A 22,772-nucleotide genomic window follows, 5' to 3' on the forward strand; every position below is an offset into this window, starting at 1 on the left:
TTGTTAAGCATTTACCAGCACATCACCATAGTGAGTTGAATAAATACTGCCTTCACGGTGTTCTCAGTTTAATGGGGAGATAGATAAATAATCATAGAGATACCTAATGTATGGAGGGCACAGAGGAAGGACCAGTGCAGGGTCCAGTGAAAGTGTGTGACAAGGTACTTAACCTGGGCTGGAGGGGGAGTCTGGGAAGGCCCCCAGGGGAGATGGTGCTTTAAGCACAGACTGGCGTGAGGGACAATCGAGAGTTCCTGTGACGGGAGCATGATGATGAGAGGGAAGGAGATGGGTGTTCTCAAAGGAAAGGTGGGCTTGGACAGATTGTGTAGGTGCTTGCTGTAGGTCATACGAGGGTCGTAATAACCGTCTAAAGATTCTGCTTTTAGTCAGGTTGCTTATTCAGTTGCCAGAGACGATTAAAGACAGGTCCCCATTTGGCCAGCTAGACGTGGCTTCAGAAAAGAGGTGTTAATAATATTTTTGTGAAGTAAACGCTTAAATTTGACGAATATGAATTATCCACCTACTGTGTATAGGACTTTGTGGTAATGGTTTTCAAGGAGGCATAAGTTGTTAACATTGTCCTTGCCCACTAGGAAGGTATTTTGTGTTGGGGGAATCAGATGTACGTATGGTGAACAGTCTGTAAGGTGGCTTTGAACGAAATGCTATGGAGGAAGCATAATTCTGATTGTGGGGTGGAGAAGGCCATATGGACAAGGCAGGATAGTAGTTTGCAATAATTCACTTGGGAGACCCCAAAAAAGTATCCCACTTTTGACCAGAGGCCCTTATTGTCTTTGTTTCCTGATTTATCCCTATCATCTGCTGCCCTGAGGTCTCTGATTATTTTATGATTGCTAATTCTGTTGGAGACCGGCCCACACTTCCCTCCTGTTCCTCATGGCACCTGACCAGGAGCTCACATTGTGTGCTGTCAGAAATATCTGTTTTTTTTTTTTATACCCACCAGCAGAGCATCACAGAATCCAGATTTAGAAGAGACTTTAGACAGAGAGTATCAGCCTGGCGTTTCAGGGTGTGCTGGGCTGGGAGGAGTGCTGAAGGGGCCCCGGTCTGCTCTGGCCTGGGACTGTCCCACAGAAGTCTCTGGGTGCAGTGGGGAATTCCTGTGGTGAAATCTTTGGTAAAAAGACTCCACACTTCTGTTCTCTTGATTTTACCAACATTTACTGAGTACCTGCTGTGTGCCAGGCCCTGTGTTCCCTATGAGACTACAGTGACACTAAGATAGGGTTACTCCTCTCAGGTTTTCTTAGTATTATTCACATACCATACAGTTCATTCATATGAAGAATACAATTTGCTGGTTTTTAGTGTATTCACAGAGTTGTACAACCATGAGCACAATCAATTTTAGAACATTTTTATCATCCCTAAGAGAAACCCTGTACCCATAACAGTCACTCTCCACTTCTCTCCAGCCCTCCTCTCCCCAGCCCTTGGCAACCTCTAATCTACCTTCTGCCTCTGTAGATTTGTTATTCTGGACATTTCATGTAAATGGAACCATACACTTTGTGTCTGGTTCTTTCGCTTAGTGTAATGTTTCAAAGTTCATCCATGTTATAGCATGGATCAGAACTTCATTCCTTTTTATGGCCAAATAATATTTCATTTTATGGATATACTACATTTTCTTAAACATTCAATCCCACAACTAGAAGGACCTGCAACTAAGATATACAACTATGTACGGGGGCGGGGGGGGGGGGAGGTGGCGTTGGGAAATAAAGCAGGAAAAAAAAATATTCAACAGGTGGTGGACATTTCACTTTTGACTATTTTGAATAATGATGTTATGAATATTCATGTGCAAGTTTTTGTGTGGACATATGTTTTCATTTTTTGTGTGTATCTACATACCTAGGAGTGAAATTGCTGGACAATACGGTAACTCCATGTTTAACGTTTTGAGGAACTGCCAGACTATTTTCCAATGTGGCCGCACTGTTTTACATTCCCACCAGCAATGTGTGAGGGTTCCGATTTGCCCATATCTCACCAGCACTTGTTACTGTCTGTCTTTTTGATTATAGCCATCCTAGTGGATGTGAAGTAGTATCTCATTGTGGTTTTAATTTGCGTTTCTCTAATGACTAATGATGTTGAGCATCTTTTCATGTGCTTATTAGCCATTTGTTTATTTTCTTTAGAGCAATATCTATTGAAATCCTTTGCCCGTTAAGAAATTTGGGTTACTTTTTATTATTGAGTTGTAAGAGTTCTTTATGTATTCTGGGTACAAATTCCTCATCAGATACATCATTTGCAGTTATTTTGTCCCATTCTGTGGGTTGTCTTTTCACTTTCTTGATGGTGTCCTTTATGCTTTGAAGCATAAAAGTTTTAATTTTGACAAGTCAGATTTGCCCTCTGTTCTTGAGTCAACCCAGATTACACGACAGATTTCTGTGCTTTCAGGTGTTTCTGTCATATGTAACGAGTCTCTAGAGTTGAATAGTCTATAACCAGTCTCACGGCCTTTAATACTCAAGAATTTCTTATGTTGGTGACTTTGTTTTAGCTTTTCGAAACTTAAAATCCTGTGAAAGCAGAGACTAAGGCATGTAGGCTTTTTATAGCATTTTATTCGTCGTGTCCCTGGTAACAACCAACCCTAAGCTGATGAACACTTGGACTGGGGGCCAGGCTTCTGGGACTAGCTAGAGGTTGGACACAAGTGCACTGAGGGTGCATTTAAGCACAAGCCAGGAAAATGAAGCAGTCATTTCCCATTGTAGTCTGAACTTCCCCGTGTTGTCTAATGAGATTTTCGGCTCTATTTACTCTGATGTGAGGCATGGGATTTAATCTCAAGAAGCGTATCTGGGTGGTGTAGATCAGTTGCCAGAATGAAGAACTCTCTCCTACCCTGATCCCTACAAAATATTTTAGTAGTTCACCTTCTCGCTGTGCTGTGCAGACAAGACCAAAAAGAAGTGCGACGTAGTACTTACATGACAGCGTTCTGTGGGCTGTCTCATGTCCGGCCTCCTCTGAGCCACCTCCCGCCTCTGGGATAGTAAGCGCTGTTTCCTCACTGAGGAGCAAGCTCAGGACGTGCACAACAGGGGCTGTTTCTTCTCCAGCATCAGGTGCCCACTCGTATTTGGGAATGCAGGTGTCTCTTTTGGGGGACATACTTGGGATTATTTGCAAATGTGGTATTTCAGAGCCTCATTTGTTCTGTATCTGTTTTTGGTCTCTTCATCAGGTGTTTCCATTTCTAAGTTGGAGTACATGAATGTGTTTTTTTCTTTGCACGTAATCTGAACAAGTATTAATCATGTAGCTGGGGGCTGGGGTGTGTGGAACAGAAATGTAAGAGGGATAGGAAACTTCGGTAAGAAAAAGTGGAGATGAGAAGTTCTGTCTTTTCAAATGCAAGAGGGTTGTGACAATTCATGAAATAGTGAATCCAGTAGGGTACAAGACAATTTAAACTTCCCAGGCTTGTTCACTGAGGGTTACCCTTGAGGCATCACAATGCTTGGGCAGCTTTTTAGCGAGTGTAATCTTGAAATGAGGCATGGTCCTGTGTTCCCACTTTGAATGAAGTTGCCTGGAATGGATGAAAGTGAGGGACAATGGCATCTTGGATTGTTCTGATGGTTCGCTTCTGCAGAACTCAGAACCTTTCCATATGTTTCGTGATCATGGGGCCAACCCCAGACTTGACAGTTCTTTCAGAGAAGTCACTCTTGGAATGTTTTTGGACCCTAGGAAGCCTTGGCCTCTTTGCCTGCTGTATTCTTGGTGGGGACAGATAACTTGAAGGTGGATGTGATATGGTTACGTGGGGGCCTCTAAAGGCAGAGTGCCTGCTTCAGTTCCATCTTCTGCCTAGAACTATGTGACCTTGAGTACCTTCCTTAGTTTCTGTTTCTTCACCTGCAAAATGTGGATAATAATACCTATCTCATGAGATTATTGTGAGGAGTCAATGAAACCTTGTGTGATGTTCAAAGAACAGCATACAAAATAGTGCTCACTCCATGCTGAGCACACAGTCAGTGTTAGCTGCTGTGTTGTTGCTGCTGCTGTGGACCAACCAAAACAGTAATTTGGACCCTGCTCTTATAAATGAAGTGGGTAATCGGGTTGGGTAGCAGTATTTTTGCTAAAACATGAAGTGTGAAAAGAAATAGCAACACTAGTAATTCCCCTTTATCAAGCATCTCCTCTGCGTTAGGCCTGTGGTGCAGGCTCTTGCATTGCCTGATGTAATTCTTACAACAGTCGTGCAGGGTGGTTTTATCATGCCGCTGAGGTCCAACAGCTGCTCAGTGTAGAGCAAGTCCTGGTCGCACAGCCCAGGAGCTGGGCCTTCTTTTGACTACCGCCTTGCTTTCGTGTCTCTGATCACCTTGGCAGCCAGAGTATTGCCCTGAGCCTGTAATTTCAGCTACTCACATGAGCCCTGGGCCCGAGGGAGGTAAGAGCTCCAGGACAGAAACCTTTGTCTGGCTGAGTCTTTTCTGTTGTGTTGATTGAACAGTGAGGAGGAGGACCCCAGGGGGCTTGTCTTTTAAAAAGGCCCATGCCCATTCTAAGCCAGGTGCCTATTGGTCTTCTTCCACAGGCAGAAAGATGCCTACCCCGGGGTCGGGGATGAGGGTATGAGGGCGGCTCTGCCCCCACTCCACTGTCACAGTACAGGCTCTGTAGGATGCGTGCAGGGTCTGGGTGACCTTGTCTGTGTACTGGCCTTTCTTGGGAAGGGCTTGTTCTCAGTTACATATTCTCTAGAAGCAAGTCCCTTATCAGATAGATGACTTGCAGAAGTCACCCATTCTGTGGAGTCTTTCCACTTTTTTCATGGTGTCTTTTGAAGCCAGCACTCTTTTGCCACACCTTGCTCTCCTCCCTCTGCCCTGCCCTGTTTCTCCTATAGTGAGGCTTTGCTAGTGTTGGGATGCTGCAGGCTGTAAGATAGGAGGGTGGCAGCAGCCCCTCCCTGCCACATGCACACACTTCTCATCCTGTTAAGGTAACTCAGCCCACAGAAGAGTTAAGATTAGAGACCAGCAGTTAAGTAGGCATGGAGTCAGGGTGAAGCCCTGCCTGAAAGAATTGGGGACTGCAGAGAAAGGCCTAGGCTCCAGTGCAGCCTGATGTAGCGGCCAGGTGAGCCTGGGCCCAGCGCAGGCGGACTGCCTGGCGCTACAGGGGCTGGGCCATGGAGCGGCGTGTGGGCTGCTGAGTGCTGAGCACGGTTGGTTGCTTTGGGTCTGGAAGTGCCAAAGACTACATACACTGACGGGTCGGGTTACAGTTGCTGTGGGAACTGTGACCTTTGAATCTCCTGGCTTATGCATGGAATTTCAGTTGCATAGTACTACAACAACTTGGATTTTTTTCCCCTTCTCACCCTCCATCTTGGCTTTTAATTTTTTATCCCAGGGAATGAGATGCACAGCTCTCAGCCTCTCCTTCTCTTCTTGGGGCAGATATCTCACTCACTTACCTTCTCCTGCTCCCCCAGGGAGTGCCAAGCAGGAGGCCAGCCCAGGCCCTGGCCTGGGAATCTTCCTCATCTCCTAGCAAGGCCCTGAGGTGGGGGTGAGCCGGCATGGAGCTCCCTCTGGGGTGGACTGCTCTGCGTTTTAGGGTGGGCCAGGCTGTCCTGTGTGGTTATTTCTCCCAAACAGACCTTGCTTATTTCTACTTCTGCACTTGTGTTTACACTGTTCTTCATCCTGCAGCATCCTCCCCAGGTGGCTAAGCTAAATTCTCACCAGACTTCGGTTTCCACTGGGAGTCCCACCCTCTCTGGGAAACCTGTTGTCACCACCGTAGCCTAAAATCATTCTCACTTCCAGTGAACTGTATGAGACTTGACCATTTCATTTGGTAGTTAATCAGATACTGCCTCAGGATATCTTGCTTACTATCTCAAGAGCGTTTGTCATTTGGGGTGGAGGGGTGGTCTGGTTTATTTTTTCTATAAACCAGATTATAAAATTCTTGAGGGTCAAGATTTTAAGTCACTGCGTTGCTCGTTAAGTGGTCCCTGGTTTATATTTGATTTGCTGAATTAGCATGTGTTTTTTCAGTGTCTCCTGTGAGGAAGGCTTTGGGCCGGGTGCCGTGAAGCACACAGGAAAAAGCAAAGTCCTTAAATCCAGATTCCTTAAGATGCCTAGCCTGGCTTTGCACAGTATGGCCTCGCCTGTCCTGCCGTCGTCTTCTTCCTTGCCCGGTGAACTCTAAGCCCACTGGGCCGTGGTTCCTGGAAGGCCCAAGTCTGTTCTCACCTGCCGGCCTGCACACGCGTGCTTCCTTCTGCCCCTAGAGAAAGCTCCTGCCTTCACTGGCACGGTCCTTCCAGTCTCAGGCAAGATACCACTGCATACCAAGGTCTTTCCTGACCACTGCAGCGATGGACATGACCTTCTGTTAGTTTTTATTACCTTCTGCTATTCTTTTTCCCCACAGACCTTTTCCCAATACCAAAGTATGAACTTACTTGTCTATTTATGTTTTGACATTTTTATACCGATGGTTGTGTCCACCACTGTATTTACATTTCTGGGGCAAAGGAGACATAGCGTTTTGTTCACATTCTCTGCTCAGCCCCAACACGATGCCTGGTTTAGTAGACTCATAGTAAATGCTAAATGATTGCATGTTCTTGTAGAAGTTTATGTACTTTTTTCCAAGGGACAGGAAAGAAACATAAAATGACTAGCAATTTATCCTGTAGATTATACTGCTTTGGTTGATTTGCAGTAGGCAGACCTTACAGAACCACTCAGTGTCCCTCTCTTGAGATAAAAATGGAAACCTCTTTGATCTAGGCAGAATGCATGTGCTTTTTTTTCCCCCTTTTCTTCCTCCCTTCTTCCTCCCATCTTCTCTCTCTCCTTTATTCCTTTTTTGGCTTGTCTTAGAAATGATTTAAGGCAAGTTGGGCTCCTGATCTGTGCTGTACTGTGAGGAGGGTGAGGTAGGACTATTATTCTGTTCTGTGGAATTCTAGACACTTACTTTGGGACACTCACTTTTTCCTAACTCTCAGAATCGTTTTTGAGGAGCAGCCCGTGGTACTAGCCAGAGCAGCTCGGAGGAGTGCTGTTGGTCTCCTCTCCTCTGCCTGCCCTCGCGCCGACTGCTATAGGTGCGTGTGCTTATCCCAGTCTTTTGGAGTGGACTCAGTATCTCAGCTCTCCCATGTACTGGATGCTGTCTATGACTTGCCGGTGAAAATGTTTAACTAAAGAATCTGAAGGGCCTGGTGAAGTAATGTCTCCAAAACACTTCGAGCTTGTCAGAGAAGAGGCGCTCTGTAAACTCAGTGTAATTATTAATCAGACTTTCCTTTGGTTCCCTTCTCTGCCCTGAGTTTGCCTTCTGCTGCTTGAGCTGCAGGGGCTAACATACGAAAGTAACTGGACCATCTTTCTAGCCCCTCCTGGCTCAGCACACAGGCTGGAGCTGAACGCGGCTGTCTCGGCGACTGTCCTTGGTGAGAGGAGCGCTCTGACACACAGTCTTCGGTTCCTCTGGGCGTCTCTTGCCTCTGCCTGCCTTCAGTCCTGCACGGCATTTTCAGCTGCCTTGACGCCCACTTTCTCAGCCTGGCAAGAAGAAAGGGGGCGGGTTCTCCTCCATTAGCTCCACTCATGTTGTTGAGTACGAGGTGGGAGTGGATGCCAAGTTCTAAATCTGTCCTTCAGTCCATCCTTGAGAGAGCGGTCAGCCAGCCGTGGAGCCCACACTGTGAGGGTCTCCATTCTCCAGCCGGTCCCCACTGGTCCGATCTCCCTTTGGAGGCAGGTAAAGAAGCCTCTGCAGTCGGCTGGCGCCATTTTATTACAGTGGCAGACTGTCTTGTTTGTTTGTAAGCTTTACTTTTCAATTCTTGAAAAGCATCATATTTCAACAGTAATGTTGTACCTATGTTTTTTAAGATCCAAATTCAGAAGTAGAATTTGCTAATTTTCTCCTCCCTGCCTCCTCCGGTGTCCCTCCTCCCCCGCAAGAAGTCCTTATCCCTAAGCCTGTAATGTTCCTGGCACACAGTAGGTGCTTTCATAGTCCTTCACTTGGGGGTGGTGGGAAGAGATACCATGTTCAGCTGTCTTTCCAAGCCATGTAATTTAGCAGGATTCACACAAATGTAGAAAAATGTTTTATTTGTTGTGTCTTCCTTGTTCCTATTTATCTTATCCTCTGTTTCATCATCCTACCCCACTTTGAGGCAGTGCTTCCCAAACTGTGTTCCATGGACTGTTAAAAAGTGTTCTGAAGAAAATTAAAACATGATGTTAATAAAATGGTTGAATTTGAGTAATTTTTTTTGTAGAGGAGAGAATTTTGTTTATAAAGCTTTTAAAATTGATCACTTTCTGCAATAGTTAATTTATCCATGAGACCTTTTTATTTGTGATTAATAAAATACAAATTTAACCACAATGTTGAATTCATAGTTTTGGATCACTAGGCAGTTTTGTTTTTTTTGTCTCCCATGCTAATCAAAGTGTACCTAATACCTCTGGAGCTGCTTCGGTATTCTTTTCATAAACTTTGGTTTAAAACTGTTTGGTGGCCAGATCTACTGGAGGCCCGCTGAACTAGAGCTGGAGCAGTCTTCCTTTAAGACTGCCTTGTGGGTGTGAGTCGTCTTGGTGACTGTCAAGTCATCTGCTCTGTGCTGGACGCTGTCCTGGGCACTTCTCAGTGGTTACTTATTTGGGCCTCACCTCAAAATCCTTGCCTCCCTCTGAGGTAAATAGTGTTAGGTCTCTGTTTCTCGGGGAGGAAAATGTAGACTTGGGAAGCCGTGACTGACCGAGGTTGCAGTAAGTGGTGGATCCCAGGCCCACGTCTGCCTCTGTAGAACTCTGGAGCCTGTGCTCTTGCCAGTGGCTCCTGGCATCTGGACGGTTCATCTTTTTGAGAAGCTACGTCCCTTCAGTATTGCGGGGCTAAACTTTGTGCCAAGGTCCCTATCCTATCCTCACTTTTCCGCCAGCATTCCCACAAAGGCCAGCTTCAGTACTGTGGTTTGCTTCTGTATTCCTCCTTTGCTCATGCTAATTCTCTCCTGTTCCTTCCTTTCCCCTTCTCTCTGCCCGTCTTCATCTTACCATCCTTCAGGATCTCCTCAAATCCACCTATTCTTCTATGAAACTTTCCTGGATCTATTTACCTATTTTTATAAGCATTGCTTTTCATTATAATAGTTGAATGTTTATTGTAATTAAAATAGTTAAATATTTATTGAATTGAATCGCTTAGAAGTTTGTCATCTAATCTTTACCTCTATTTTGAACTCCTTTTGTCAGTAGGAGTCTATGCCAGCGATGCCCGCCATGCTGTGGGCAGTGAGTGTGTGTGTATGTGTGTGTGTGTACTGCCCACTGGCCAGGCTTGTGAATCCATCGAGTTGAGTCATCAAACCTTACAGCTTCAGTTAATGACATCTCGAGCATACATGTCCTGCTTCTTTTGCGGTGTATGTAGATGCTGTCATGATCAACAGAGTACAAATTTATTAGAAAATGTTGAAATCATTGTAGCTTTTTTATTGTTAGGCATTTTTTTTAATCAACAGGTTGTAAGGAACAGCCTCTATCACATAACAGTCAAAAAAAATGGTTGATGGTAAAAAGGAGTCATCATGCCAGGAAAAACTAGGAACTGCTAGCTGTGCCACTCATTTGGCATTTATGTACTTGTTTGTATTTCTAGTTTTCTATGTGTTATCTTGACTGCGTAGCTAGATTGTAAGCTCCATGAGCTGAGACCTTTGTCTTACCTGCCCTTTGTGTCCCTGGAGTGTTTACACATAGTCACGCCCAGGAAGTATTTACAAATTGGATTTAGTCCTTAGATCCAATTTTCCCTGTTCCACTCCGGTATTTTACTTTCTTGAGCTCCCTCTTGCTTTTCTTCCTTTGTCTAATCTTTACAAATAATCTCTAACTTCCAATAATTTCCCATCAGTTAATTGTAACTACTTGTCGAGCTCCAACTGCACTTTCAGCAAGCATGAGGCTAGGATGTGGGCAGGTGGACAATCGTTTAAATAATCGTTCCTTGAGCATTTGTGTCGGGCGTTGTGGAAAGTGTTTAGAAATGCCTTCTCTCATTCACTCCTTAGAAATACCCTCTGAAGTAGTTGCTGCTTTCCCTCCATTTTGCAGGTGAGTTAACTAGGAATTGGACATCTGAGTGTGTGGGACCAGGACTCAGTCTCAGTCTGACTCTAAGCCTCCGCTTGGAAGCCTTCTGGTTCTGCACGTCCTGAGGATCCAGCTGGTTCTTCCCCTAAGGAATTTTCCGTTGGGGAGGCAGAAACAGTAGCAGACAATACTGCTTGGGTATGAATAAGTATGGAGTTGTTTGGAACTGCGAAGGAACTCAGAGGCGGAGGTCAGGAAAGACTAGAGGCGATGAGGGGGCTGCGTGAAGGAGACAGTCTTCGCTGGGGTCTGAAATGTGGCTAGGCAGAGGAGGGAGAAAGAATTGAGGGCAGGGAATGGCGTGAACCAAAGCCTGAGTGAGAAGGATGTGCTCTTGGCAGTGGGGATGGGGTTGGGGATGGGGTGCTAAATGGGGCAGGATATCTCAGGGAAAGTGGGAGGCGGGATTGGGTAGGTAGAGCCAGAGGGATTTGAAATCACACGGGAGACATGATGAAGGGGTAATAAACAGTTCTGGGTTTTGAGCAAGATGTGACAGGATGAACTTCCTGATGAGCCATGAGGTTGGCAACAGATGGCAGACTCCTCCGGGCAGGGTGGTAGCCTTCAGACCTTTCCGTCTAGTTCTTGTTTTTTAATTCTTCTCTCCCTGTGTGCCCTTGGGACCTAGTGTCACCTCTTTTGGTCCCAAGAACAACCATCTGTGCAGAGGTCCCATGTCAGTTGATCAAACCACCCTGGAGTGTGGTGAAGTGAAAAAGTACAAAATGTGGAGGTCAGGAACCTGATTTGACTCCTGGCTGTGTAGCTCACTAACTGGACAAATTTTCTAACCTTTCATTCTTTTTTCCCCCTCCCTGTAATTTCCACATAATAGTGATGACTCATAGGGTTGTTTCAGGATTAAGATGATAGCAGCTATAAATACAGAGGCTGTTTAGTGATTCCAGGCCTGGGATCAAGTGCCAGCTGTATCACTTATTGTGTGACTTTAGATGAGTTACTTAACCTCTCTGGGTCTCCTTTTTCTTATCTATAAAATCAGGCTGATAATTGTACCTACCTCACCATTATTAGAATTATATGAGGAAGGATAGATAGGTAGGTAGATGGCTTTTAAACAGTGCCTGGTGCATGGTGATGTGTGATGAGTAAGTTGTAGCTGCTGTGTTAGTAATGGCATAGTCATCACTGTCATTGTGGGACTCGGTGTGGAGTAGGTGCTTTATTTAAGGCCGAAGACTGGAGAGTGAAACCTCCCGGATGTGTGGTAAGAAGCTGCCTCTGATCACTGTGTGGAGGTGCTGTGCCGTCAGTGCTTCTCTTAAGCACTGAAATTATAATCATGCGCCAATTTTAGGATCTTTTAGAGATTCCAAGTATTACTGAAATCCTTTAAAAAGTCAGTCATTGTTTTTGACATAGAAGGACTCTTGCAATCACATCTTTGTTAGGCACAGAAATATTTCCCTTCCTTTTTAAATAGCAAGGGGGAGGGAGGGAGAGGAGAGAGGAGAATGCCCGGGTTCCTTCAGCCACACGGCGCCTGCCTGTCAGGACCTCCTGCTGCAGTGGGCGCTGGGCGGAGGCCCTTCCTGGGCGGGCGGCTCAGCCCTGTGGCTCTGTCCTGGGTGGAGGGGCGCTGAGGCCCGGCGTGAGCCTAGCGTCTGCTTTGTGCCCCTCTAGCTCCAGCGTTCTTGTTCTGGAATGTTTCCCTCCCCTTGTCACAGACCTAGACCAGCAGTGCCAAGGCCAGTGTCTTCCAGCTGCTTTTCCTAAAAACCCCCACCCTTGTTCTTGAAGCAACAGTTGTATCTGAGTCTTGGATTTATCTATGTGGAGCAGTTCTTTCCTTTTTAAAAAAAAACAAAACAAAACTCAAATCTTTGGACCTTGCCCTTTGTAGATGAAGTGAGAGTTGCTTTCTGAGGACTGGTTCCTACCAGAAACCAGCTGCTTTTAAATTGCTGCCCATCTTTAAAGGAACAGTTTATTTGTGGACTGTTCCCTACCACAGAACCTTGCTGTCTGTAGGAGTCCAGTGTAGACGATGACAGTGTTGAGATCGGTGGCGCCTGGGAGAGGTGCGTGAGTTTGGTTTGAAGACTTTAATCTCATGTAGAGTCAAAGTCCTGTGGAGCTAATCCCTTTGACCCCCCCACCCCCTGCCATTGTGGCTAGTGATGTGTGTGGATGGGCGTCGTGTCCAGGGGTGTGAACAAAACCTGGATACCCACATTAGCCTTGTGGGCAGATGATCCGACAAAGATAAGGACTCTGTGTGGGGGCCTCTGGCATTCAGTGGTGTCCTACAAGGAAGAACATCTTCAGGTAGCAGTTACTTTGTAAATAGCTGAAAGACTGGGCTGTGTATATTTGGCCTCAACTGTGCCAGGAAAAATGCTATCAGAAAGATGTGATGGGAGGGAGGGCTGGTGCGGAAGAACAGTCACGTGATGACGGCAGCAAGGCGGCCTCCCTCCAGCTTTACGTTTCCTGGATTTCACACTGGAGCTGGGGAGAGAGGCTGATTGTTGGGTAATGACTGCTTCCTTTCTTCATTCTCCTTGAACGCAGAATTCTACCTCCAGTAGTAATACCGTTTTTAATACTTCGTTTATAAAGTGTTGTAGATTGGGGTCAGAAAGCAGACAGACCTCCATCTGCCTTGGGGAAGGACTAGGAGGAAGTCCCTCTGTTAGGACCTTGGTTGTTATTGCCATTGCAATTAAAAATCTGTGAGGGATTCAGATTTTGCCATGTATTATAAATGCGGTAAGGCTGGGGACCATGTCCTTAAAATATGTCCCTAGGCCCTTGTGCGTGTTTGACCTGGTTGTCCAGTGGGTGAAGAGGCAACTTGTCTGAAGCCAGGAGCATCTTGCCTTGAAAGGCTGATGCTCAGTCTGTGGCATTTTATTGGAGTGTGGGTTAGGATGGGAGATGGCAGGAGACTTTTGTGGCTCCCTCAGTGAATGTGGCTGTGACTTCAGTGGAGCTTGACTTGCCAAGTTTGTGGTCACTCCTGAGGCGTATGGGGCACTGTGAGTGTCAGAGGGGGCTCAGGTGAGTGAAGAGGCTTCCTCAGTGCCAAGGGGTATCAGAAGTACTCTTCCAGTCCCAGCCCACTTCACAGAGGGAAGATGGTGCTTGGCCATGGCAGTGTAAGGAGTCGGGGAAGGAGCCCTTTGCATGTTAACAGCTGTCTCGCCTTACTGCTTGGAAGATAGTTAGGAATTTTCAGATCTTTCCCCCCATATTTATGTAAAACATAGGGGAGCAAAATAATTGCCATGAAGAAATGGAGATGGCTGTGGTTTTGTCTCATGCATAGCTGTCACTAACAGAGCCTTCCTTTAAATATTCTGTGTCTGGAAAGTTGTAGATAAAGTTAAGCCATTGATTGGAGTATAGAGGTATTTGCCAGCCTTCCTGCCCTTGAACAGGTAATAAAATAAATAAATATAATAAGTAAATAAAAGCTGGTAATAATAAATAAAGTCAGTATTTGATTTGTATACCCTTTGTATCCAATCTACTTTGTTATTTCTTTCTTCAAAATGTCTTTGGAGATTGCTTATCCCCAGCACCTAAAACTGCACCTGCCATAATTGATGCTCAGTGTTTGTTAAATGACTTGCCCTTTTGCAATTCCACTTCCCCATGCCACAGTTCTGATTTGATTTCCCTTCATCTCATGTCCAAGTGATTGCCCAGGCCTCCTGGCCATTGCCTGGCTGTTGTTCCATCTTCCTTGATACCACCCTTCTGTCTGCGGCTGGGCCATTCTGCTTTGAAGGCTGGGCTTCTCCTGCCCGTGTCCCCAGTGAGCTCTCCTGCCCAGCCCGACTCTTCACCCTCCTCCCAGTCTCATGCACATGCTCTGCTAAGTCCTGCCTCCAGCCTCGTCTATGCCTTCTCTGTACCCAAAGGGTCCTTTCTTCTCTGCTTACCCAAACCCTAACTATCCTACCCTGATAGCCTGCCCATATGGTTTAGGAAATGTTTGCTTGTTTGCTGTAGTGCCCACATTGGCATTTTCCTTGATTGGGCTCTCCGCGTCCTGAGGGTGGGAGGTGTCTTTTCTGCGTGCCTCTTTCAGCGGTCCTCATACACTGGTCACATTGTAAGCAGTCAGCAAACTCTTGATTGACAGACTTACCATTCTCTTATAGTCATTGGCCCAGAAAACAATCAGTAAGAAGCACTTACCTACCTTTGTCCCATTTTGAGTTCTTTTTTCCATAGTTCTTATTGTTTGTCTTTGGCTAAATGTTGAGGACATAGGTTGTATGGATTTGGCTGGGAAAAGAAACCCCACACAGCATGTTTTAGCATGTTTTGGTTTTTGTAAAATTTTTTTTGGTGAGGAAGATTGTCCCTGAGCTAACATCTCTGCCAATCTTCCTCTGTTTTACCTGGAATGCCACCACAGCATGGCTTGATGAGCAGTGTGTAGGTCTGCACCCAGGATCCAAACCTGTGAACCCTGGGCCACTGACGTGGAGTGCTCAAACTTCACCACTGAGCCAGCCCTCCCAACAGTGTGTTTTTAAAGGTGAGTCTTACTGTAATGCAAAGTGCCCTTTGGCTGTTTGGAAGCTGAGGTGGTAAAGGAGAGGAGGAGCTCTAGGTGGGTGATGTGGTGGGGGGGGGCAGCAGGTGTGGCCGGGGCTGGGGGGCTTCCTTTGAACAAGAGCTGTGCTAGAATGCTGACTGCAGGTGTGGCCCAAGAGTGGGTTTGGGGTGCAGACCCTCCCGCCTCTCTTGCTTTCTCTTATCTCCTCTTCTCCCACCTCTGCCCCCAAGTCTGAGCTACCTCCTGCCATTTTGGAGATACTCTTGCCTCCTCAAGTAGCACAAATTGTTGGGAGAAAACTGTAGCAGTTGGTGTATGTGCTAAGAATGTGTGTTTCTGCTTTATCAGGAGCTCCGTTGAGCTCCTGTGGGCCTGTTCAGGATTGATAAGGAGCTCCAGGAGCAGAGTCCGTGGGCGTGAGACCATGTGCCCATCCACCCAGGGAAGGACCGTGGGGCTGACAGTGTAGGAGCAAAGTTGGGGGTGAGAGGGTGGGGCTGCCTTTGCAGTCAGACCGTGAGTGTGGGCGACAACCTCCGTGGGGGGACTACCCTCCGCAGGGGCTGAGGCTCCTGCACGATGAGAGTGGCCTTGGGATTGTTTCCTCTGTTCTTCTGCCTCTAGTAGGGCCCAACAGGAAGGGAGTTTGTGTGTTTGTTCTTTTGTTAGTTTGTTCTTCATTTATCTTTTCAGTTCCTTGGGCCAAAAATTTTGGGATTATCCTTTTATTCTCACACCTCATATTTTATCCATTAGCAAATCCTGTCAACTCCACTTTCCTGTTTTGATCCAGAATCTCACCCCAGCCTACACTGGTACTTCTCTAGGCCAAGCCACTGCCGTCTATCTCCTGGTTGCTCACAGTAACCTCCAAATTGGTTTCCCTGCTCCCACCTTTGTGCCCCTACATATATTGTCAACGCAGCATCCAAAGTGGTCCTGGTAGAGCCTGGCTTGCAGTCTCGTCATTCTTCCTTGTTCAGACCCCTTCACTGGTTCCCTGAAGACCTCACATTGGCCCACAAGGTCCCGCACGGGCCAAGTGTCCTCGATGTCGCTGACCCAGCCTCCCATTTTGCACATGCTGTTGCCTTGCATCCACGGTTTCCCCCACGTGACCCCATGGCTGCTCCTTCGGTTCCTTGCTGTGCTTTCCCTGCCCACACAGGTTTCCCAGATGTCCTGCCTGACACGCCGCCTCCTCCCAACCCACCCAGCGCTGCCTCTGCTCTTCCGCACTGGTTCTCCTCCACAGCTTAGCTCTCTTTCCAGTAGGTTCGGGTTCGCTGGCCTGTCTGTCTCCCTGCTAGAATGAAGGCTTCGCAAGGACAGGGCTGGTTTGTTGCGCTCACTCTTCTGCCTCCACGCCTGGCACACAGAGAACAAACAGTGAACGTTAGCTTCCTTCATTTCTTCTGTGTCTGTTCTGTTCGGGGAACCAGGTCCCGGGGGCCACAAGCACACACATGGGAGTAAGACATGAATTAGTGCCTCCCATCCAACTCACTACCTAGTGAGGAGCAAATAATGAAATAGCAGTGTAGTGGGGGCGGTACTGAAGGAGACAGGAATAACTTCGTGGGAATGAGGAGGGAACTGAGCATGCTGGGAGGGGCTGGGGTTCCGGCACAGACTATCCCCACCCTGCAGGTGAGGCCGACTTACCTGAGCTATTCTGCTCTCACTGCACATCTTCTCTCCATCTTTTTCCATGAGGCTAAGAGAGAATCATCAATTTCCTTTTGTTAATCAGGCAATCAACAAATATTAACTGCTTTTTTGTATACGAACGATACTTCTAGGCACGGGAATACTGCTAATCTTGAAGGCAGGGAAGGCATCGTGAATTTTTTCATCTTCATGCCAAATGAGTCCAGTTCGTTTAACCTTTCCTTATAAGGTCTGTCTTACATCCAGTTAGTCTTTTTTTTTTCTTTCTGTACCCATTCCAGGTTTTTTTCCCCTTTTATTTTTGTTTTTCTGTCCTAGAAGGATTCCATCCCTACCAGGGGAGGAATTTATTTTCTGAACCTACCTAATACTTAACTAGCAAAAACAGTTCTGCCCCCTTCTCCCTTCTCCCAACTGTAGGCAGTCATCGTAAATCGCCTGTGGTGCCAGCTGCAGTTAGCACCATCCCTTTGTATAAAACAGGCCCTGGGCCAGGGCCCCCGCCACCTCAGTGCCCTTCCTGTGGCCAGTGCTGCCCTGCCAGCTACAGTGTGGCAGTGCTGGGGTCCACGCTACCACAGACAGTTCAACTCAACCTCTCGAGGATCATCTTTGGCTTTTGAGGTAGAGCAGCGCACCTGTGCCAGCTAGCAGGCGAAGAGGACGCCTGAGCCACACTGGAGCCCCCCTCTCTCTCCTTCCTTCCATCACTGCCTCCAGCCATTTGTCACCATCGTCATCACTACAGAGAGTGCTCATTCAACATTGTCTCTGACTTCTAGGCTTATGCATTTTGAGGAACCAGAGCACAGTTAGCACCATGGCCTGAGGACCTAAAGGAACCCTTGGAAGGTGCGCCTCGGTTGGTGAGTTAGTGAACCAAGGTTTAGAGGTTTGCTGAGCTTTGTTTGGGTCGGGCTTGTCCGCAGGAGGTCCTAGTAGAAGCTAGGCTGCCCTGAAAGTGCTGGCGATTGGTTGTGATGGGATTCTTTTAATTGGTGAGGAAAGTCAATACATCCAGGGCCCACTGAAGGGGTAAAATCCTGAGATTTCAGTTATGGGTAATGCGCACTATGTGGATCCTTATGGATGAGTCTTCCTTCCTCTTAACTCCCTCAGAAAAGCTCCACTCTTTCATTAGTGGCGGGGCTTCTACTTAGGAAACTCCAGCCAAAGCTGTTCTGTCAGCAGGCATCAGTCGATAGGCTGCCGTGGTGGAGTCTGTCCTGTCTCCATTTCAGACTGTGACCATTTTATCTTCTTCAGAGCTGCCCTTAGTAAATAAAGTCTTCTGTTAAGGTTAGTGTATCAATTAGGATCAATCTCAGTTGGAAATTTCAAAATTTTGTTAAACATGAAAGAAGATTTTCTCCTTTATGTAAAAGAAGGCTAGAGTTGGGAAACCCAGAGCCAGTATGACCAGCCCCAGAGACATCAGGACTTTGGCTCCTTCTATTTAGAAAAATAGAAGTTCTGGCGCTGTTAGCTGCAGCGTGTGGTCCGCTCCATGGATTGACAGGTGAGAATTTAAGTTGACTTAATCCACTACCCTGGCACATGATATCTATCCTTTAGGTTACCTCATCGTCAAATATGGCTGTTGGAGCTCCAGCCATCATGTATTTCTGTTTCCAGGGAAAACAAAAAAGGAGGAAATTGAGAGAAAGGCAAAAAATTCTTGCCCATGTGAGACAACTCCTTTAAAGGAGTCTTTCCGGAAGGCTCACGCACTTCTGCTTATGTCTTATTGGCCAGCACTTAGAACATGTTGTCATAGCTAGCTTCAAGGAAAGCTGGGAAATGTGGTTTTGTAACTGAGTACATTGCAGGCCCTAATAAAATTGGGTTCTCTTACTAAGGAAGAAGTCTTTGTTATAGTTTGTAAGTGTGTCTGACTTCTTTGCTATAGTTATGGTGTCTAAGAAATACTTTCTGCTTCATGCGAGTCTGCTTCCTGCCCTGTCCCCTGTGGACATCGAGAGGAGCTGAACACATACACACAGTGATTCTTTCTCCAGGTACTGACTGACTGTCCTTGCCTCTCTCCTTTGAGCCAAGTGATAGGCTATTGCAGGAGTCCCTAGGAAGCCCCGTGGGTGAGGGAGTATATTTCGTGGTGCCATCTCAGTCAACAACAGTGGCAGTGCAGGCCTGGGCGTACTGAGAGGTTGCTGTTTTGATGTCTCTGGCTCTTTCTCCCTACCCCTCTCTGAATGCTGTCTTGTTTAGAAGTTGTAATCCTGATGTGCGACCCTTTCAGCTTCATTGCTTAGCTCCCCGTCTCAGGGCCCCAGAGGAGTGGGAGCTAGGTGCACGCAGCACCTCTGAACCTGGTGGTTGAGCCAGTGCAGACTCAAGTGAGAGAAACTGGCGTGTGTGTTTATGTCCTCTCTCTGCAGCTGCACCTAAGAGATCAGGAATTATGGAGGACACACTCTCAAGAGTCCTGCTCATTTTCTCCCCTTTTGCAAACACGTTCACAAACACTGCTTAATGGTCCAAGATTTTGGTTTATGACTAAAAATCTGAAGTTCTTAAATTCTCTGGACCCAAAGTCCTTAGGAAACCCGGATCCTATAATCAGTGCAGTGAGTGAGTTAGAGATCTCTCAGGTCCTTTCCAGTTCGAGTCCTCAGCAACTGTGTGGTGTCTTCTTGGGCCTTTTCAGGCATGAAATCTATTTCCACCTCCCTCCCTTGGCTGGAAGTTGTCCAGGAAATTGTCACTGACATGTTGAGATGCATAGCAAATGGAGCTGTCAAGAGAAATGTAGAGTTCATCTTAGAAAATGTTGCTCCCAGCAGTGGCTTGAGGAAGTGTTAATTGGTAAGAATGAATGAGTCTATTATGGGATGGTGGTAGGTGGAAATGAGCAAGTGAATGCAGATGACTGTCTGGGCTCCTGATGGTACTTGGTGCTCAGCTGGGAGCCTTCTTAGGTGCAGTCTGCTTCCCCTGCTGCCCCGGGTGGGTCAGCTGCTGCTGCTTCTCTGTGTTCTGACTCTGGATCCTGTGCTGAGCAGGAGGATGGGGAGGTTCCCTGTGGAGAGGGGAGGGTGGGCATGGGCTTTGCTGGAACAAGGGGCAGAGAGGGTGTGGAGCAGGGCAGGCACACTGTGGCTTAGGTTGGCTTAGGGTTAGGATGGAACAGGGCTGCAATACCACTCCCAGTCTGATCCTTCAGTTCTTTACAGTGCCTGCCTCTCTTTTATACTCCAAACTAGGGGATTTTGAGGAGTAGGACAGGAGAGAGGTGAAGATATAGCTCATAGCTACCATTCATTGAGAGCTTACTGTGTGCTAGGCATTCTTGGTAGCTAAATGCACTGTCATTTAATCCTTAACAAGAATCCTATGATGTGGGTAGTGAGTATCAGAGAGGTTGAGTGACTTGGTTAAAGGTACACAGCTAGTGAGTAGCAAGACCAGGCTTTGAATCCAGTTCTGTTTGAGTCAAAGCCTGTGCCCTTAATCACGTCAGATTTCTGCTTCTCCCTCTGTGGTTCATTCAACAAGTGTTGAGTGCCCACTGTGTGTTCTAGGTGAGGTTCTGGGAGATGATAATAGTGAGCCAGACAGATGGAAGTCCTTACCCTCGTGGAGCTTGTGTTATAGTGAGGGGTAATTTCCCACCTTCTTTCACAATCAGTTTCCTATATTACATCTTTGTAACCTCAAATTTTATATAAATATCACACTTCTCTCCTAGAATGTTCCTTAAATGACTTCTTTTTCTCAAACACTAGAATGAGAGATTTCTTATTTGTTGGATATTAGGATATTGATCCCTACTCCCCATTTCCCACCTCCCCCAGCATCATAATGGGGCAGCTAAGATGTAGTGCCTTATCGGAGACCTGGGGGGTTCAGGAGTTCCCCCATATCTGGGATTTGGCTTTGCCTGTCAAATCACTTCCCTTCTGCCCAGGGAAGGGTACTTCTGGCCTGCATGGAGTTGCTTTGCGCCCTGCTGCCCCCAGAGTTGTTTTGAGGTAGGGGAGGGTGAAGGTCAGGAAATCAGTGATAATGTCAATTCTTGCTGTGAGCTGTCCTTAGCGTTGGTTTCAGAGAGGTTCTGTGTTCAATTTATTGTAGCTGGTCAGTTGCTTATTTTTTTTCCCCTGGAGTCTGGCTCAAGCCCTGTGGATTTTGAGAAGGTTGGCTGTCTGCCTTCAGATCAGATGCAGGTGCCTGGAGATAGATGCCCTCCTTTCACTTCAGAGCAAAGAGGAGGGAAGATGTCAGGAGTCTGCTGTCCACTAAGAACACTGCACTAGTGGGGCATAGAGTGAACACGTTCATCTCATGTTCATGAGACCTGTTGAATGAAGGATTTGAACTTGAGGTTGCCGTCAATGTACTGACATTACGGACAGAAGCAGAGTCCTCGTCATCGTTCTCATCATCTCTAGCCTTTATTGAGTGTCTGCTGTGTGCCGGGCACTGTAGGAGCCATGTTACAGCCTTCCCCTGAAACAGATGTTTCCTTCTTCTTCTTTGGTGTTATCTTCTTTTTGCCAGAAAAGGAAACTGAGATAGGTTAAGAAACGCCCCCCACTCCCCACCCCCGACCCAGGTCACGTGGATGGGGAAGGGACAGAGTTGGAGTTAAACTGAGGTCTTTCTGGAACTTCACACACAGGCAACAGTCCCCTGCTGGGCAGGTGCATCCTGTGGTGTCAGGTGCTCTCCCGGGGTCACGCTCCTCAGCCCCTGGTGCGGCACCAGCCTGCGCGTAGACCTCCCTCCACAGCCCTCACCTTAACGACAAGTCATGGAAGCTTCGAGTTTTTGCAGTGTGTGATTGATTGCTGTGGAGCCTCTTTTTTATGTTTGGTCTTTCCCTCTTTCTGTTCCCACACCTTCTTCCCTCTCCCCAGAAGATACCCAGGTTGGCTTAGTTCTGCCTCCTCAACTCCAGAATTGTACAAATTCTAAAAGGCCAGCGAGTGGAGTGTGGTAGGAGATTTGAGGAGGAGGTGTGTGCTGCCTTTGCATGTCAGCGCTAGGCCCTCCCTCCAGAGATTTGTAATCTGGATGCTGGCATTTCCTTGGTGGAGCCCCAAGGAAATGAAAACACAGGATTGTTGACAGGGTCTGGAGAGAGGTGAGGGACACTGGGGAGGCTGGGGCTGCCCATCCCTGTTTCAGTCAGAGCAGTGTACCCAGCTACTAACAAAAAGTTGAATTGCTTGGCTAGTCCAGTCCTGCCTGGTTACAGAGAGGAATCTGGATCCTGCCCAGGCAAGTGTTGTGTCCGAGGTTGTGTGGTCTGGTGGGCCATGGCATTAGTGCTGGAGTCTTGTTCCTGTCCTTCCAGGCAGCTCCCCTTGGGTCTCTGCATGTCAGACCACACCAAAGGAGTTCTAAGTGATTTGACTCTTGCAGAGCACCTTTAGGAAATGTTAAAATATTGATTCTCTAGAGGCAAATTAGTAGATTGCTCTCGTATTATCCTATAACAGAAAAATGTTTGACTTTATGGCAACCTTCCATAGTCATTTCATTCCTCAAAAGTTGTGCATTTGGTGTTTGACCTTGAGCATGTCAGTGGTTTCTTCCTTGTGCTCTGAGTTTTTCCTTTCGTGAAGGCTGTAGTGAACACTAGATCCGTATAGTGGAGCACTGACACAAAAGGGAGAGTATCAGGAAGGGCCTTTTTATTTCTCAGACCCTTGAGGGGTAAGGGATCGTGTTTTCACAGTACTTTACAGCTTATGAAGCATTTTCACACGCATTGCCAAATTTGATCCACAGCAGTAATGCAGATAGAGCTCGGACTGTAATTTCCGTTTTCTCAATGTGAAAATGGATTTAGAAAGGTTAGATAGCTTATTAATGACAGAGCCCTCGTTCAGATCCCTGTCCCTGATTCTGAGCACAGTGCTCCCTGCCGTGTCACCTGCCTTTCAGAGACACCGTATGTCCATGCTGCGGGGTCCTCAAGGCCACCTTTCCTTGCGTCTGGGTATTCATTTCTGTTGCTGAGGACTTACTGGGAAAGGGCAGTGCCACTTTGTCTGAGACAGTGGAGGAAGTGACCCAGCCAGGAAGCCGGGCCACATCACCAGATGGCCCAACTGGAGAGACCACTGTATTGGCCCTTCTCCTGGGAGAACTGTGTTGGAAGCCAACACAGGGTGGAGCTGACAGTGGGATTGCCTTTCCTGTTCATTATGGGATGGTAGGTATTTAAAAATGTCCATGAAACATTCTTTGGCTAGTGTCTGGGTATGCACCAAAGTTCATGGCTTTAAACCTCTGAGAATCACTAAGTAGCTGCATAGTTGGGGCTGCCTTCTCCAAGATGTTTATCATGGATGTTACCCGTTTTTAGATCA

At 47.0% G+C, this 22,772-nt stretch overlaps 1 protein-coding gene across 49 annotated transcripts in view; it reads left to right on the forward strand.

Annotated features, from left to right (window-relative positions):
- The window catches only part of MICAL3 (microtubule associated monooxygenase, calponin and LIM domain containing 3), a 199,163-nt gene that overhangs the window by 31,538 nt on the left and 144,853 nt on the right, over nt 1-22,772 (forward strand). The gene's annotated exons all lie outside the window — the stretch shown is intronic.

Source organism: Equus caballus, chromosome 6, assembly GCF_041296265.1.
Source record: "Equus caballus isolate H_3958 breed thoroughbred chromosome 6, TB-T2T, whole genome shotgun sequence".
Classification (NCBI taxonomy): Eukaryota; Metazoa; Chordata; class Mammalia; order Perissodactyla; family Equidae; genus Equus; species Equus caballus.